At 38.5% G+C, this 16,772-nt stretch overlaps 1 long non-coding RNA gene across 1 annotated transcript; it reads left to right on the top strand.

Annotated features, from left to right (window-relative positions):
• The first annotated feature begins 16,126 nt into the window (after positions 1-16,126).
• On the top strand, positions 16,127-16,767 carry LOC121803532. Its single transcript, XR_006051046.1, has 3 exons — positions 16,127-16,396; positions 16,536-16,597; positions 16,734-16,767. It is a non-coding gene; the product is annotated as an uncharacterized LOC121803532 (long non-coding RNA).
• Positions 16,768-16,772: the final 5 nt, after the last annotated feature.

The raw sequence follows: 16,772 nt of genomic DNA, 5'->3' as shown, positions 1-16,772 counted from the left end.
CCACTCTATATTACATCCAAGGTCAATCAGACTTTTCTTTTCTTCTTTCGCTGCATTTCTTTCTTCCCATCTCACGCATCCAATTTCACAGTAGTAAAATTTTACAAAAGTCAAATCCTATCAAAATACAAGTACTACTTAATTGGATGATTTTTATTTTAAGGGTTTATTGTCTTTTTCTCATATTTTACAAAAGTCAAATCCTATTAAATTAGATGATCTTTAGATTAAATTGGATGACTTTTCATTTGTTGGGATTGGGGCACGCAATTTTTTATTTTAAGGGTTTATTGTCTTTTTCTCATATTTTCTCTTTTTTTAATTTCTCTTACAAAATATGAACTGACCAAACTACCCAACATAAGACCTCCGTCCCTGAAAAATTGTCTCATTTTACCATTTCAGTTCGTCCCTGAAAATTTGTCCCACTTCAAACTAACTAAAAATGGACATTGAAAATACCCCTCCACATTCATGGTATTTACACTTTGACCACATCTCATTCTCAATCGGTCAATGCCTATTCACTCCATCCATTCGCCTCCCTCCACACACCCACCGCCTCCATCAATGCCATTCAACCACCCACCCACCTTCTCCATTAAACGTCTCCCCTTCCTCTATCGCCTCCCTCATTTAAATGGGCTAAATCCATCCCCCCATCAACCCACCGTCTCCTTCACTCCACTGAAACCCTAGGTCGTGGAGTAACTCCTCCCTCCATGATTTGATTTCAGCAACCATCAACCTCATATATCACCGACCGAAAACCCTAATTTTGTCGCCCCTTCACCTCCGTCCAATATTCGCACAGAAACCCTAATTTTGTGGGATGGCTGGAGATCCCGACTCTTGGCCTTGTTTGTCGTCCGACGATCTGGACGACCTCGTCATCCCAGACACGTCAGAGCATCTATGGCCGTCATACCCCCCCATCGTCCCCCCTATCATGTCGGAACTTTTACCGACACCGTTGTCCCCGAAACGGAACCTGAAAACCTCCCCCCATCTGAGATGTTTGAGTACTTTGGCTCTGAAAGCCCATACTACGGTCCACCACCACCATCAGCCACCCCCTACTACGGTCCACCACTACCATCCAACTCTGTCAACTTACCTCAAGCTTCCCCCATCGTGTATTCGGCTGCCGAGAGGGAAATGTTTGCGATCTTGCTGCCTGGGTTTTTTGATCTAATATAAGTATGTTGTCCCTCAAATTCCTATCTTTCGGGTTTGGATGATTTGTGTTTGGAGGTTGTGGTTGTTCGATGGGTTGGAGCCTGTGGGTGTGGATGGGTTTGGAGGCTGGGGGTTTGGATTGATTTAGCGTATGTGGTGGGTGTTTAATCTGGAAGCTGTGGGTGTAGATAGGTTTGGAGGCTGGGGGTTTAAGTTGATTTAGGGTTTCTGGTGGTTGTTTACACTGGAGGCTGTGGGTGTGGATCGGTTTGGAGGCTGTGGGGTTGGATGCCACGGTTGTTGTTGATCTGTAGTCTGTGGGTGTGGATGGGTTTGGCTTATGTGGGATTGGAGGCTTTGGTTGTTGTTTTATCTTGCTGTTGTGGTTGTAATAAATGCTTATGATGCTTGTGTTGCTCATATTGACTTGTTCCATGTGAGGCTTTTGAATGGTTTGTTGTGTCTGATGTATTCCCCGTGATGATTTTGTATGGTTTGCTGATACTGGTGTGTTCCGTGTGATGATTATGTTTGTGTTGCTTGTTGCTGAGTTGTTCTTATTAATAAGTCACCCATGTTCTTAGGTTAGGAGGCTTATTTGTCCATGATTTAAACATGCTATATGATGGATTATGCTTAAAAAACCATACAAATTCATGATGGAAATACTTTCACATTACAAGTCACCCCTGTACATGGTTAGGAGGTTGTTATGTGAGATAGGCACCCTTGGAAGCCACCCCTATACAGGTTTAGAGGTTGCCCTATGATGAAATTTTTCCGAGGGATTAGGATTTTAGAAGCCACCCCTACACAGGTTTGGAGGCTTTACAAAATGACAAAAACAGTTGAATAGCAAGCCACACCTAATTCTGAGGCTTACACAACCAACTGACAAAAAGTATGATTCCTACATGCTGAACTAGAAGCCTACAACTTCTGTGACACCTGAGATGTCATAATTTGTACTCACATCATGTTCTGGCTGTTGGAGGTATGCCACAGTAGCCTTCACAATTCCTTCTTCAACCTCTAATGCATCTGGCAATGTCCCCATCCTTGTTAACCTCTCTTTATTCATGTGTGGAGTTTTGTAGCCATTTCCCCCTTGTACCTTAAGTATCTCAGTTAGACAACCTTGTAGAGTAAGGGAAACATTGTTGAGTGTGTATGGGCTAAGCTCATCAAAGGAGCTATGCACATTTCTCAACAAGTCATCCACTCCCTTAGCCACTTTATCATCCTGTACAGATTGGATTGCTCTAAAATATCCCAAATCCAACACATTGCAATCTGGGGATTGTGGTGGTTGGCACCTGATATGGAACTTGAACCCATCTGTGGAAGCAACTGACAGAAAGTCAGCAGTGTATATGAGGCTTGGCATTGTCTTGTTGAATGAATATCTCTTTGCTTATATTCTCTGCCATTTTGCCTTGATTGCTTGTACGATCTACACATATATGATCTGTTACTATGTGATTGTATACATAAGGAAAACAAAAAGTGTACCTTCTGAATTAGGCATTCTCTCATCACTTCCTTGTTCACTAATTGAATGGGATTTGTCTCCATAGTCCCTCTTGGTCTGTTCTTGGATTTCCTCTTTGCTGGCTCCATAGTTGTAAATGGAAAAATGCCTATTTTTTCATCAAAAAGCACTTCTCCATTTTCTGCAAAATGTGGTCTACACACAGCACACATAAACATCACCTTTGTGATGAACCGCTTTGACTTACATGATCTATATGGCTCAATCTCATCTGGCAGCAGGTAGTATCTATCTGAAGTCTTAGTCATGTAAAACCATTTTTCATCTATGTGCACTACATTGTGCATTGTGTGATATTTCAGCATACCATTGACTATGAGTGGTTGAATATGGCTTAGACCACATCTCATTCTGGCAACTTTGTTTGAGGCAGTAAGTAGAGGCTTTATGGCATTTGTGTGTGGCCTGAGATGATGTTCTTTCACAAACCTACCAACGGTGCTCTTGCTTACATCAAGTTTAGAAGCAAGCTTACTGATGTCTCTTAAGAACTGACAGATCTCTTACCTTGCCAGCATCAAGCTGGAATTAGCCCTTAACTCTGCCTCTTATGTTCACATGTACTCCACTCTGAATTTGGAGTTTTGCTTCTGCCCATATTCTCTAGGCTGTTTTCCTGCATACTCCAAACTCTGTTGCTGCCTTTTGAATAGCTCCATATGGCACTTCTCCTGCCTGGCTCGATTGCAGCAGACTTTGAGCTAGCAGATTTTTTGTGGTGCTTGGTATTATGCATGAGTCTCTTCCAGCAGGCTCCTCCTCCATAGCCAAGTGATGAAATTTTTCTGATGGCACTAGTTCTAAAAATCTCATGTTGTAGTTAGAGCTAGTCCTTTTATAGATAGGTTAAGCTTGAATTTCCCTCCATTGTTGTGCGTATGAAATGGGGTTCCCTCCATTAGTTTTAATTGATTTTCCTCCTAAGTGTAGTAGGTAGTTGGGGAATTCCCTCTGAAAATGTATGGCTTAGGGTGATAGCCCCTAAATTTGGAAATGCAGAGGCAATTTTTATGTTGTGTACTCATACATTGAATTTTTTTTGCACTTTTCAACCACTGTAGTTAATCAATTTTGTAGTCATTTTAGCATAAAATTATTAATTACAACCAATTTGTTAAGTATACATGTTAATCACAAAAAAATGGATGAAAAAACTTTAATTACACCCTTTATTACACCTCATTTAAACAAGAATAAAAGAATAGCATCCATGTGGGACCCAAACTCTACTACACTCCTTCATTTAATACAAGTCAAACCACTTTTTAAAACTCGTGCCCGGTCAAACCGGGATGAATTTTGGGGGACGGATGTAGTATTTTTCAATTTTTTTTTCCCTCTATCTGGACGCGAAAGAAGACGGTCACTTTTGAGGGAGAGCAACATAGAGAAGATGAAAAGAACGAGGGAGAAAGGCAGGGGAAAAGAGTTCTGAGAGAGGAACATAGAGAGAAGAGGAAAAAGAACGATTGAAATAAAAGAGGAACATAATGATTGACAAAGAAATCTTATGTTAGGTGGTTTAGTCAATTCATGTATTTGTGAGGGAAATAATAAGAAAAAGAAGAGAAATGAAATGTTAACGACTTAGTGTGCCGATCCCAGAAAATGAAAGGTCATCCAATTTGATCCCAAAAATTTAAAAGTCGTCCAATTTAATCTCATATTCGATCCAAGAAAAGACTAAGTGTTGATTAATCTATAGTCATATTCGATCCAAGAAAAGACTAAGTGTTGATTAATCTATAGTCATATTCGATCCAAGAAAAGACTAAGTGTTGATTAATCTATAGTCATATTCGATCCAAGAAAAGACTAAGTGTTGATTAATCTATGACTATAGATAATTATGGTTGAAACATATAGAGAGCGTTGTTATGATGATCACTAAAGTAGATTGAATCTTCTCTTCAAGTATACAATCTGTTGGTTGCTCATTAGCACCAAGGTGTCCCTCTAAATATTTAGTGTTCAGCTCCTATACGATAAAAGTCCTCACACAAGCCTCATATTATATTGATCAAAGTGTTCATTCAAATTTCGTTAGAATATTCATAAAATTATCTGTAATTTAATATTATATGGGAGTACTTGGTGTATGAAAAGGTAATTTAAATATAGAGGATAATACCAATTTTAAGTTTTTTTAAATATTTAAGAATTGCGAACTATAATTGATATATGACATATAAACATATGACATGATAACTCATTTTTAAAATTATAACAAATAACTTGGATGCAGGGTGTTGGTCGTCATCAACAACGATTTTAGCCGAAATGAATGATCCAAATTATATCTGGATTCATTATTATCTCCATTATTTTACTTTCTCTCCATTTTAATTATTTATTATATTTTTCTAAAATTAGTAGGGTAAAAAAAGTAATTAAACTAAGAGAGAACGGAGGAAGTACTAATTTATAATATATACTTCCTCTGCTCCATTAAATATAAAATATTTACTTTTCGGCATATACAGTGTTGTTTTGTGAGTTAACGAAGAGAAAATAAAATAAGAGCTATAAAATGATAAAGATGATGTTGTTTCTAGAAAATATTTCATTATTAATAAAACTAAGGGAGTATTTATATAGTCACACTAGCTTGATAACCCCTTTTTAAAATAATACTCCCTCCGACCCTCAAATATTGTCCCACGGGTTTTAAGAAATGTAATGAAAAGTAAGTTGAAAAAGTTAGTGGAATGTGGGTCATAATTTTATATATAAGTTTTATAATAAAAAATTAGTAGGAATGAGTTAGTGGAATATGAGGTATACTACCAAAAATGGTAAAAAGTGAAATGAGCCAAATTTTATGGGATGAATAGAAATAGAAAAATGGGACAAACTTTTAGGGACGGAGGGAGTAAGAGCATCCACTATAGGCGGCTTTCCCCAATAGCCTCGCCCAATTTTTTGTCCACAGCCCCAATTTTTTGTTTCCGCCACTATAGGCGGACACTTCCAATAGCCCCGAAATTTTATAACCACTTTTCATTTTAATTTTAATTCAATTATAAGTAATTAAATTTATCGCACTATACGTAATTATTAAAAAACGGCTATAAGTAGTCCGCCATTAGCCGCTGGTGCGCTCCGACATGGTCTCGTTGGATGGTCCGCCGACGACTAATCGCACGAGGGATCGCGCCCTCAGCCACTTCCGCCGTGCGCGCCGCTTCCTCCTCCCCGGCCTCGTACTGCACCTCTTGAATCAGAGAATTCCACGCGTCGTTCCATAAATCGTCCATTTCAGTCCACAAATTCTAGTGAGAGAAAATATGAGTGATGAAGAGGTGGAATTGTGTGAAAATAATGAGAGGAATGGGGTGTATTTATAGGTAAATTAAATTGAAGTTAAAAAAATAAAAAATAAAAATTTCGGACGTCCGCCCGTGCCTATCACCGCCCACTATAGATAGCCCCGACTATCGCGGCGTCCGCCCCGGACCGCCCCATCCTCGCCCGGAAGTCGCCGATGCACCGTCCGGCCCCTTTTTTCGTCCGCCTCGGGGCGGACGTCCCTCCACTATAGGCCGCCCCGGCGTCGCCCCCTCCGGGGCTATAGGCGCGCCTCGCGCCTATAGTGAATGCTCTAAGTACTAATAACTGATAAATTGGTACTCTGAAAAGGGAAAAAATGATGTTGGTCATCTATATTGATTTCCGTCTAATAAGTAATAACCATTAACCTGGAAGTTGAGAATCCAAATTATATCTTGTATTATCATTTTTCATGTAGCTAATATCATCTGTCCCATTAAATATGAAACGTTTACTTTTTCACACATGTTTTGAAAAAATGATAATAAATAATTAAAATGGAGAAAAAATAAAGTAAAAAAAGAGAATATTATAAAGGGACTCTAATCTACATTATTCTCTCTATTACTTTATTTTTTCACCATTTTAGTTATTTATTAATACTTTTTTAAAAATAAATGCGTAAAAGCAAATATTGCATATTTAATGGGATCGAGGAAGGGAGTAAATCATTGAACGTTGCAAATTTATAGTAATTATTATTGTAAAGGAATAGTAACGACAATATAATATTTTGATACGAAAGACCAACATCATTTTCAATTTGACAAAAAATAAGTATTAAGAAAGGCAACACCATTTTCCTTCTTACATGTCAAAAGCAAAACTCCCTTCCATTCAATTCAATACCATCATTATCATTATTGATAAAGACAACAAAAAAATTATAGAATTCCGTATGCATCATGACTGTCCACAATAGAGTGGTATAGTCACGATTTTGCTAAGGTACAACCACAAAAACTCTTCTAGCCCAATAATAGTCACGCCACAGCCACAAATTACATTATTTTATCAATTATGGGTCAATTTTAGAGTGGAGATTGGAATGGTGTAAAAAAAATTAGAGGAATAGGTTGTATTTATAAAAATAAATTAAGAAAATAAAAAAATAATAATAAAAAAAACCGTGTGGCGGCGCTGCGGCTCCCTCCCACCCAGCAGCTCCCATCCACACCGCCCCTTCCACTCCGCAAATGCGGCTCCCTCCCATCCAGCTATAGTCCGCCGCGGCCCACGGCCTCCCTATTATGGACACTCTTAGGAGTCTTGTTGGGTTGGCTCGATAAGGACCCAAACCATTAATATAACATGAATCACAATTGAATATTGGATTCATAATTGAATTACATCATTGTCAATTACGTCAAAACACCAGAATTCTCATTTTTATCTCATTAAACACATTATCTATTTTATGTCTATTTTTTTATTTAATTTATTTATTAGTTATAAAAAGCATTCCAAAATTATATAGTCTAAAACATTAGTTTGAGTGAATACTATATTCATATTAACAAATAACTATACTGAATAATATAATATTCACTTGCAACTTTTTTTAATACTAACAAAATGTACACCAAACTAATTCAAAAATAATTAGAATATGAAATATGATTATTTGGTAAACTGAGAACACTAATTTCATACTTTTCTCTTATTCGTTTGATAATTATTTTCACCACAAATGGAAGTGGAGTAGTATGCTCTATCCACATTACTTTCACCTGGTAGTTACATTAATTAAATTATTTTTATTGAAGAAGGTCAGATATAATTGGTAATTAAAAAAATTGTACTACACCATTTGTCCTACTCTAAATGAGACATTTCTATTTCGGCATGAAATTTTATGTAAAGTTATTTTGTGAATTAAGTAAAAAGAACAAAGTAAGAGAATAGAGAGAATGATATTTTTATTTTTGGAAATGTGTTATTTAGAGTGGGCATTTCAAAAAGAAAAATAGTTCACTTAATATGGACCAGAGAGAGTATAATTTAATAATAAAAATACTACTCATGGATGAACTGAAAAATGATTAGGAACCTTGTCATCAAGATATAAAAATATTGTTTTCTGGAGTGGGGTTATACAAATCGCTGGAGGTAGACATGCCCAAGGTTTTCGGTTCCGGCAGTTAACCGCAGAATCAGAACCGACCGGAACCGTGACATTTTTTACGAACTGGAACCGCCACATTTGGAACCGCGGGCCGGTTCAGGTTCAAGATTTTAGGAACCGAAACCGTCACCGAACCGCCGGTTTCGGACAGTTCCGAACCGCCGGCAGTGTATACGAGGCGTCAGCCGTTGGCAGCTTTTTCAGACGGTTTTTTGACCGGAACCGGCGGTTTCCCAGTTCCGGTGCGGAACACAAGGCTGACATGTTGCACCGTCGATTGGATGTTTCATGCAGGTAGTCAGGCGGTTTTGCAGGCGGTTTGTTGACCAAAACCGGCGGTTTTGTCTGATTTTCAATTTTTTTTTAAATTCTGATTTTGAATTCAAATTGATCCATTCCCCCCCATTTTTATCTATAAATACCCCCTTCTATCCTCACTTACATTCACCCCCATTTTTGTGTTAACAAGAGTTTCTCTCTTTAATCTCCCAATTCTCTCTCTTTGTCTCTCATTTCTCATTTGTGCTATTGGGCTTACATTTGAATTATTCAAGTGCTACTCTTGTATTACGCATTGTTATACTTGTTCCGTAGTTCTATAAGTTGTCTTTCTCAATTGCTAAAACAAAAAAAAAATATAATTCCATATTTCTACTATATAATTTGTTACTATCAAGATGTCTCCGTCCCGAGAAGGTCGTGTTGATAAGGGAAAGGTAAAGTCCAAGAGGACAAGTCGAAAATCCGTTATTCATGAGATTTCTCAAAGGAACATGGATATGTGGCAGGTTAATAATTATTATCTACTAATATTATTAATTATGAATTACATTACATTAATGTTCATAATTCTATTTGATATTTACACTACAAATATTATTTTGTAAAATCGAGAAGAGCAAGATATGGCCAATGCTATTGCTCTCTCTCGCTCTCAATCCCAAGGCGGACGTGGATATGGTGGTGGCGATGCTTATGTTGGTAGTGGTAGTGGTGCTCCCGGTCCCGGTGCCTATTCTCAACAAATTCCAACCCCGGTGAATCTTGATGACGACGATGATGATGACGAGGTCGAGGAGGAGGAGAAGGAGGAAGAGGCAGAAGAGGAACAACAACAAGAAATGCCACCCCCACCACCACCAAGGAGTCGTCGTGGTCGTGGTCGTGGTCGTGGTCGTGGTCGTTGACACCCTCCTCAACAACCTCCTAAACCAATTGAAATGTCTTTAACCTCAAAAATCATGGTGAAACATTTCAAGAAGGTACGAGAAAGTACCGATCCAGACATTTATAATGTGTATTGCAACTATTGCGAAAACGTATACACATTGCGAAAGGGTGGAAGGATATGGTACATTTACCCATCACATGGAGAAAGCGCATCCGGTCGAGTTTGGTATCGCTCCAACCCAAACTCAACTCAACTTTCAACATGGAGTCGGGACCGGGAGTGGGACGGGTGAAGGGGTTGGCAGCGGAAGCATGCATGAGTAAAACTGAGCGCATGAATTTGATCTATTTAGCAGATTATTTAGACAAATTCTATTCGCGTAATTATCCCACGTATCATGCTCATAACTTGAATCATAATCATGCTTTAGAACAAATAAATCCTAAAACATGTATACTATGGAGTTAGCCAGTTTACCTCGTTGATTCACTGAAGAATCGAAGATGGCTTGCGTCTTCTCCACGTGAAGATCTTCAGATCTCGACCTCGGATCTTCTGACTGGTGTCCCGGACTGTGGACTGCTATTTGTGTGGGCAAATCTCACCAGTGTACTAGGACTTAAATAACGAAGACAGAACTCTACTCACGGAAGAAAGCAATTTTCGATCTCTCTCTCTCTCAAAAGGAGTGGACGAAAATTTTGAAGAGAAAAAGTGTTGTTTTCTGTCTCCTTTATTCTCCTATTTATATTAAGTCACATATTGGGCCCAGTCAGGGATCTAAGGAAGAATTTGGACATGACCTCACCCAATTAACTTTTTACTAATTAAATTGAACCCTCAATTTAATACAAGCTTATACTGGAATATTACAAGCAGTCACTACAGAAGTAGTATTGCACTGTCTTTCCAAATCCGAAATTACAAGTATTCCGGGTTTCTTTTAATTTGTTTAATTTTATTTCCCGCGCTTAAGATAGAAACATCCATTAATTAATCAATGTCTGCTATGGACTTAATTAATTAACATATTTTAATTTCCAAGAGTGGACTTAGCAAGAAACTCTTATTTATTATTCATAGAGTAATCAAACTCCAACTAGCTAGGTTCCGAATAATAAAACCTTGTTTCGAGCTCCTCTTGTGGATGTTATCAAACGAGACTCTCCTCGCGCACGATTCAACATAATAGCAATCCTAGCACCGCCAGATAATGATCACCACTACCCAATATACCTGGATCGTTGGGTGACGAAAAACCCGCACATTTGGTAAGTTAAAGTAGTAGATACTCAATATCGTATGCTCAATGCTAACGTACATTGATTAAGAAATTAATTATCAAGACTTCGTCTTTCAGTAGATAGCATAAAGACTCGTCTTGTTGTTAGATCCATTCAGTGCTATACCACACCAACGTCATCATATTTCAATAAGGCTTAGAAATAATTGAACTGACATTGCAACCTTTCACGATAGGTAGTCTAGGCCTATCTAGGTTGTAAAATTCTTATTTTTCTTTGTTCAGGACTGACCGCGTACCTTAAATTGAGCGCAGCCCACAACCGGTCTATTAAAACAAAGACTTAGACTTTGTTATGTTCACTTATACATTTAAATATGCAATAAACATCCATTAAATGTAAAACATAACAACATTACGACAAAAATAATCTGTTGCATTCATTGGAAAATAATAATTAGAGTTTTACAGTATTCAATCACTCGAAATGTGATTTCTAGTATTCAAACCCTAACAACTGGTTCATCCCAAACATCAGGTATGTGTAGAACTACTCTTTTAAAATATGATCACAAAAATGCTCTTAATGTGATGTCTAGATTTGCTGTGATGAAACATTTTCCATTCAATGCTTTTGATAACGATGCGTTTGAGTTGAGTATGCGACAAGTTTATAATGCGACTGCAAGAAAATTGTGTCGAACTTCTATGACTCGAGCTGTTGTTAGACAATGCTTGGAAAAGAAGGCGCAATTAGGTACGTTTATTTTTAACTTGGTTCATAAAGTTTCAATTTGCTCTGATGTGTGGACTGATTGTTTTTGCAAAAATTCATATATGGGCATCATTGTGCATTTTGTTGATCACAGTTGGACTTTGAACAAACGTTTGATTGCATTTCGGGAATTTTCCGCACCACACACTGCACAAGAAATTACTCAATTGATCATTCAAGTTTTGAATGAATTTCAATTGATCAATAAAATTTTTTCTATTGGTTTTGATAATGCAAGCACTAACACTGCTAGTATAGATGAACTTATCAGTGCATGTTCTCCTGTTATTGATGGCAAATATTTTCATGTGCGATGTATTGCTCATATTTTGAATTTGTGTGTTCAAGATGCGATCGATTTGTGGCAAAAGTATGTTGATCCTATTAGAACTGTTGTTAAGTTGATTCATAACAAAGCTCCTATTGGTAGAGCTTGGAAGAAATATTGTCATAGCAAGCAGTGCAGGTACACCAATTTTCGTTTGGATGTTTCAACTCGTTGGAACTCGACGTACGATATGTTGGAGTCGACCTTAAACCACATTGAATATTTATGTGATTTTTTTAGAACTTGCCCGCATGTTCCTTCTGATTTGCTTTTGATACCCTCTTGTTAGGACCACATCATGGATTTGTTTCGATTATTCCAAGCTTTCAAAAATGCCACTGTTGAGTTATCCGGTGTTTATTATCCTACTTCTGTGCGCGTTTTGGAGCATTGCATGTATGTGGCAATTGGTTTTAAGACATGTGTGAAAAATACTCAATTCATAGAGTTGAAGGTTGTTTTGTTTTATATGGTTGAAATATTTTGCGCGTATTCCAAATGTGTTTTTTATTGCAAAATACTTGGATCCAAAGTGGAAGTTGCATGGTGTTCATAAAATTTTAGACATGTACTATGGTTGTTTGTACGATTTGGATTTTTCTCAACTTCGCGAAATGGGCTTGACAAGAGGAGAAGGCTTCGAACTAAGTCTTCCGAATGTTGATGAAATCAAACTAAGGTTAGATAGTGCACTTCGTGCTCTCTACGCGGAATATGAAATGCGGTATAACACCACTCACCAGGTACGTGCTCCTCCTAGTCCTTCTACATTTGATTTTGGTGGCGGGAACTATAGCAATGTCATGATTGATCCAGACGTAGTATCACAATTGCAAGATCTATACGGTGCTACAACCAATAGAACTAGAGCTACTAGTGAGTTAGATATATATTTGGAATCACGCTCTATTTTTCAAGATGCAGGTCCTCCTACTCAATAAATTGACGTCCTTGATTGATAGGGAACACATGAGAAAGAGTTTCTGATACTCTCGATAATGGCTAAGGAGATTTTTTGCCGTTCCCGCTTCCACCATCGTCGTTGAACAAGCTTTTAGTATCGGCGGTTGTGTCCTAGACGACAAAAGGAGCAATCTCTCCGTCAAATACATGGAAGCCACTATGTTACTTGATGATTGGGCAAAGGCGGACATGAGAGCACAAGAGCCGGATTTCGACTTCCGTGTAGAGAGTGATGGTGAAGACTTTTCCACCATTGACGAGGTCGGAAGTGAGGGCGCTCAACAATATCAATGACGGGGGGCGGTGAATGGCGAGCACGACCGACCAAAAAGGTAAGCAGGGTAAGAGAACTACGTGTGCTTTGATTTCTCAATAAAATTGTGGATACGTAGGCAACTCAACTTAAATTTGAAAAGTTTAACTTTGAAAGTTTAAGCTGAGCTCAAGCCCTTTTCAATTTTTTCCTTTTTCCCCCCATTTCATTTTTTTTATTTATGTTCCGACGACACTTGTAAATTATATCACTTGTATATGTATTGTAAATTGTAATGTATCGTTGTCCGTTACAACTCAAATTCAATAAAATTGATATTATTTTCACCTTATTCGTCTTATTTCAATTTGAATTATCCACTGTCATGTTCCAATTATTGTATAACTCCAAAATTCCAAATTACCTAACAAAAAAAAACCGCCAAAACCGTCAAAACCGAACCGGAACCTCGAGAACCGTCCGAAAACCGGCGGTTCGTAACCGAAACCGTGAAATAGCCTCATTCGATTCCGGTTCCACATTTCTTGAAACCGGAACCGCCGATTTATGAACTGTGGGCATCACTAGCTGGAAGGTATGCACTGCTTAAAAAGTCAAACTATTCTCTTTAACACTAAGTGTTACTCCCTCCATCCCACAATAATATGCGTTATTTTCTTTTTAGTTCGTTCCACAAGAATATGCATTTTCTAATTTTAGAAACACTTTTCCCTCTAATAAAATGAGACTCATTCTCCACTAACAATACTTTAATTACTTCTTCTTTCTATCTCTCTTACTTCACCAGTTATATATCTAAACCCGTGTCCAACACAAAGTGCATATTTTTGTAGGACAAATGGAGTAATAGAAAGTGAATTTTATTTTTATATATTAATTTTATAATAAAATATGGAAAAAATGAGTTAATAGAATGTAAAGTCCATTATAAAACTATTAAAAAATAAGTGTGACAACTATTCAAAAATAGTAACAAGTAAATAAGTAATGGCAGACAAAGGGAATAGTAAAATGCAAAATGTCCCTAAAATCAAATGAATTGAGTTTATTATTTTTATACTACTCACTCCGTCTCATAAAAGATGTCAAAGATGTCACGCTTCTTTTTTGCACTCGACATTTCTGTCTCTGACTGTCACGACCGCACTCCCTAAGGATAGGAAGCACGGTGGGTCGCGACTAATGGGGGAATTAAGAAGCGGGGAAGAAAGGGGGAAACGATCAAGGGGTACGACATGTAGATCAAAAGGCGAAATTCCATTATCAAATCAAAGTTTCAAATCACGAAGTAACATAGTGTGAATGACATACTTCAACAGAATACAGAAAACATCAGAATTTTAAAACTTGGCATAGCGGAAGCATTTGAGAGTTGGCTACTACTATGTATGAAGACACAATAGCAACCGGAACATTTATTGAATATTGTCTTTGTCCAAATGCTCAACATCCTCCGTCCTCGTCAACGCTCAACCTGCACATGGGGAAAACATATGCAGGGGCTGAGTACTTGATGCACTCAGTGAACTCATGCCCAAAATACATTTTATCAATAAAGTTATGTCAAGCCACCGTTGAGTGAAACTCTTTTACTTTAAAAATGCCGAGAAACACTAAAATCATTTCCTCATCATTTCAAAAACAATCATTTCTCCTTGATTTACTTAAGAAACTGCCATATCTGTTCTTTAGGGTGCCGTGTAAGGGGCCACTTACCACGAGCACGAAAACCGGCCAACCCGTTCGATGACTCACGGTCCTCCTCGTGTACACTAGTCCGAGTAGGGACGCACCCTTGCTAGGACCCGAATTCGATTAAACTCATAGTAGGGACTCACTCCCCACTAAGCAATCATCAACATCAACATCAATCTCATCAACATCCTGTGAACGAGAATGTGGCCGCAAACTCGTTCACTAGACCGGCCGACCCAAAAGACGGCTCACGATCCCCATTAGTGTACACTAGCCTGAGTAGGGACTCACTCCCCAGTCAGACCCGAATTCGATTTCAATAGGTCTAGTAGGGACAACTCCCTTGCTAAACAAACAGATAGGCATTTCTCCAAAACAAAAACATGGCATGACATACTCTTTGCAAACTTTATTTTTCCTCAAAAACATATTTAAAACATAACTCATTTTTCTGTCAAGGTCGAGCATCATCATATCACATCCACAAAGTTGAGCAATTCACAACCACTCAAAAGCTATCACTTTCACAATCAATTCACAACATATGACCATCACTTTCACACCTTAAACACATATATCACATCGTCATGGAATGAAATAATACTTGGCAATCACACTTAGAAAGCAATTCATCACTTTAAAAGATGCTCAAACCGGATATAATAAATCGCAAGCTCTTGAAAATAATTTAGTTCGAATGCTCACAAAATACTTAGTTAGAAAGCCCACCTCAAAAGCTTAGAGTTTTCCTTAAGTAGCTTCTCGTTCCGTCTTTAGCGGCCGTGCGAACCACCTTTTTGGAAAATACATAAGGTTCACATAAATTCTCGGTAACGAAGGTATTTAGAATGCATGCACTCTAATTAAAATCTTTTAATTCGTTTTCTCGGTTTTCGTGCATTTCCGATTATTCGACGGCCGTCCAAGGCGTCGCGTGCGCTCGTTCTTTCCTCCGTTGGCTTCTCGTATTTTCCATGTCGTCGAAAATAATTTCAAAAAAAAATTTTAAGTGTATACCTTAATTATCACAATTATTTCTCTTCGCAATTTTTTCATACTTAGGATAAAATTATTCATCCTTCAAAATTAATCCGGGAATTATTAAATAATTCGTCACGATTAATTATCGGTCCAACGATTTAATTAAAAACCCAATACTTAATTATTTACCTCACCTCTTACTTCTCATTTAATTTAAAAGCCCCAATTAAACAAATAAAGGAGCCCAATCTAGCAACCATCCCATTTTAATTAATAGGCCCAAGAAAACAAGTAAAGGCCCAAATTCTTTTATCAATACAATTGCCCAATTTTGACTCCCATTTTCCCCAAAAATCGGTCAACTCTCTCTCCCTCTATCTTCTTTCTTCTTTCTTCTCTCTCTACCCGCCTCCCTCAATCGCAGAGGCCATCCCCCTTCCGTCGCTCTCTCTCCGGCTCGACACCGCCGTCGGAGCTGCTGCGGCGGTCGCCAGCTGCTGCTACCTCGCCGCCTCTGTCCGTCCGCCGTCGCAGAGTCGCCGGGAGAAGCTGCTGCCGCAGCGAGGAGGAACGCCGCCGTCGCCCGCTGCAGCTCGCCGTCGGCCACCGCTGCTGCTCCGTCGCCGTCGGTCGTCGCTCCTGGAGTGGAGGCAACCCAGCCGCTGGAGCGGCCACCCTCCTGCCGTCGCCGGGAGTCCAGCCGCCGGCCAGGCACCGCGCAGCCCCGAACACTCCCGGAACCACCCCGAAACGTCCCGCAATATACGTTATCATTATAAAGTTAAGTTCTTTTGTTTTTTGATTTCATACGGCAACTATTCGATTTGTTTCAATTGCTAAATTGTTGAGTTGGTTAAGGAAAAAAAATTTGTGAAATGATGTATGATAGAGATGCTAAGACTCATGCTTTGGGGATTAGATATAGATTATACCTCAAACAAAGATTGAACTTGGTGGTGGATGAGCAAGAATGGTAGTAAGGTCTCTTCTCTCTCGGCTCTTCTCTATCTCTCGGCCCTCTCTCTCAATTTTTTTTTTGTGTGAAGTTGTAATGTGTATTGGGAAGAGTTAGGGAAGAGGTTTCATGAATAAGTACTGTGTGACCTTTGGTTTGTAGGATTAATGAGGAAGATGGAAGGTTTGAAAGGCGAAGGGT

The sequence above is a fragment of the Salvia splendens genome, chromosome 5, assembly GCF_004379255.2.
Source record: "Salvia splendens isolate huo1 chromosome 5, SspV2, whole genome shotgun sequence".
Classification (NCBI taxonomy): Eukaryota; Viridiplantae; Streptophyta; class Magnoliopsida; order Lamiales; family Lamiaceae; genus Salvia; species Salvia splendens.
This window is presented reverse-complemented; position numbering and strand designations above follow the sequence as displayed.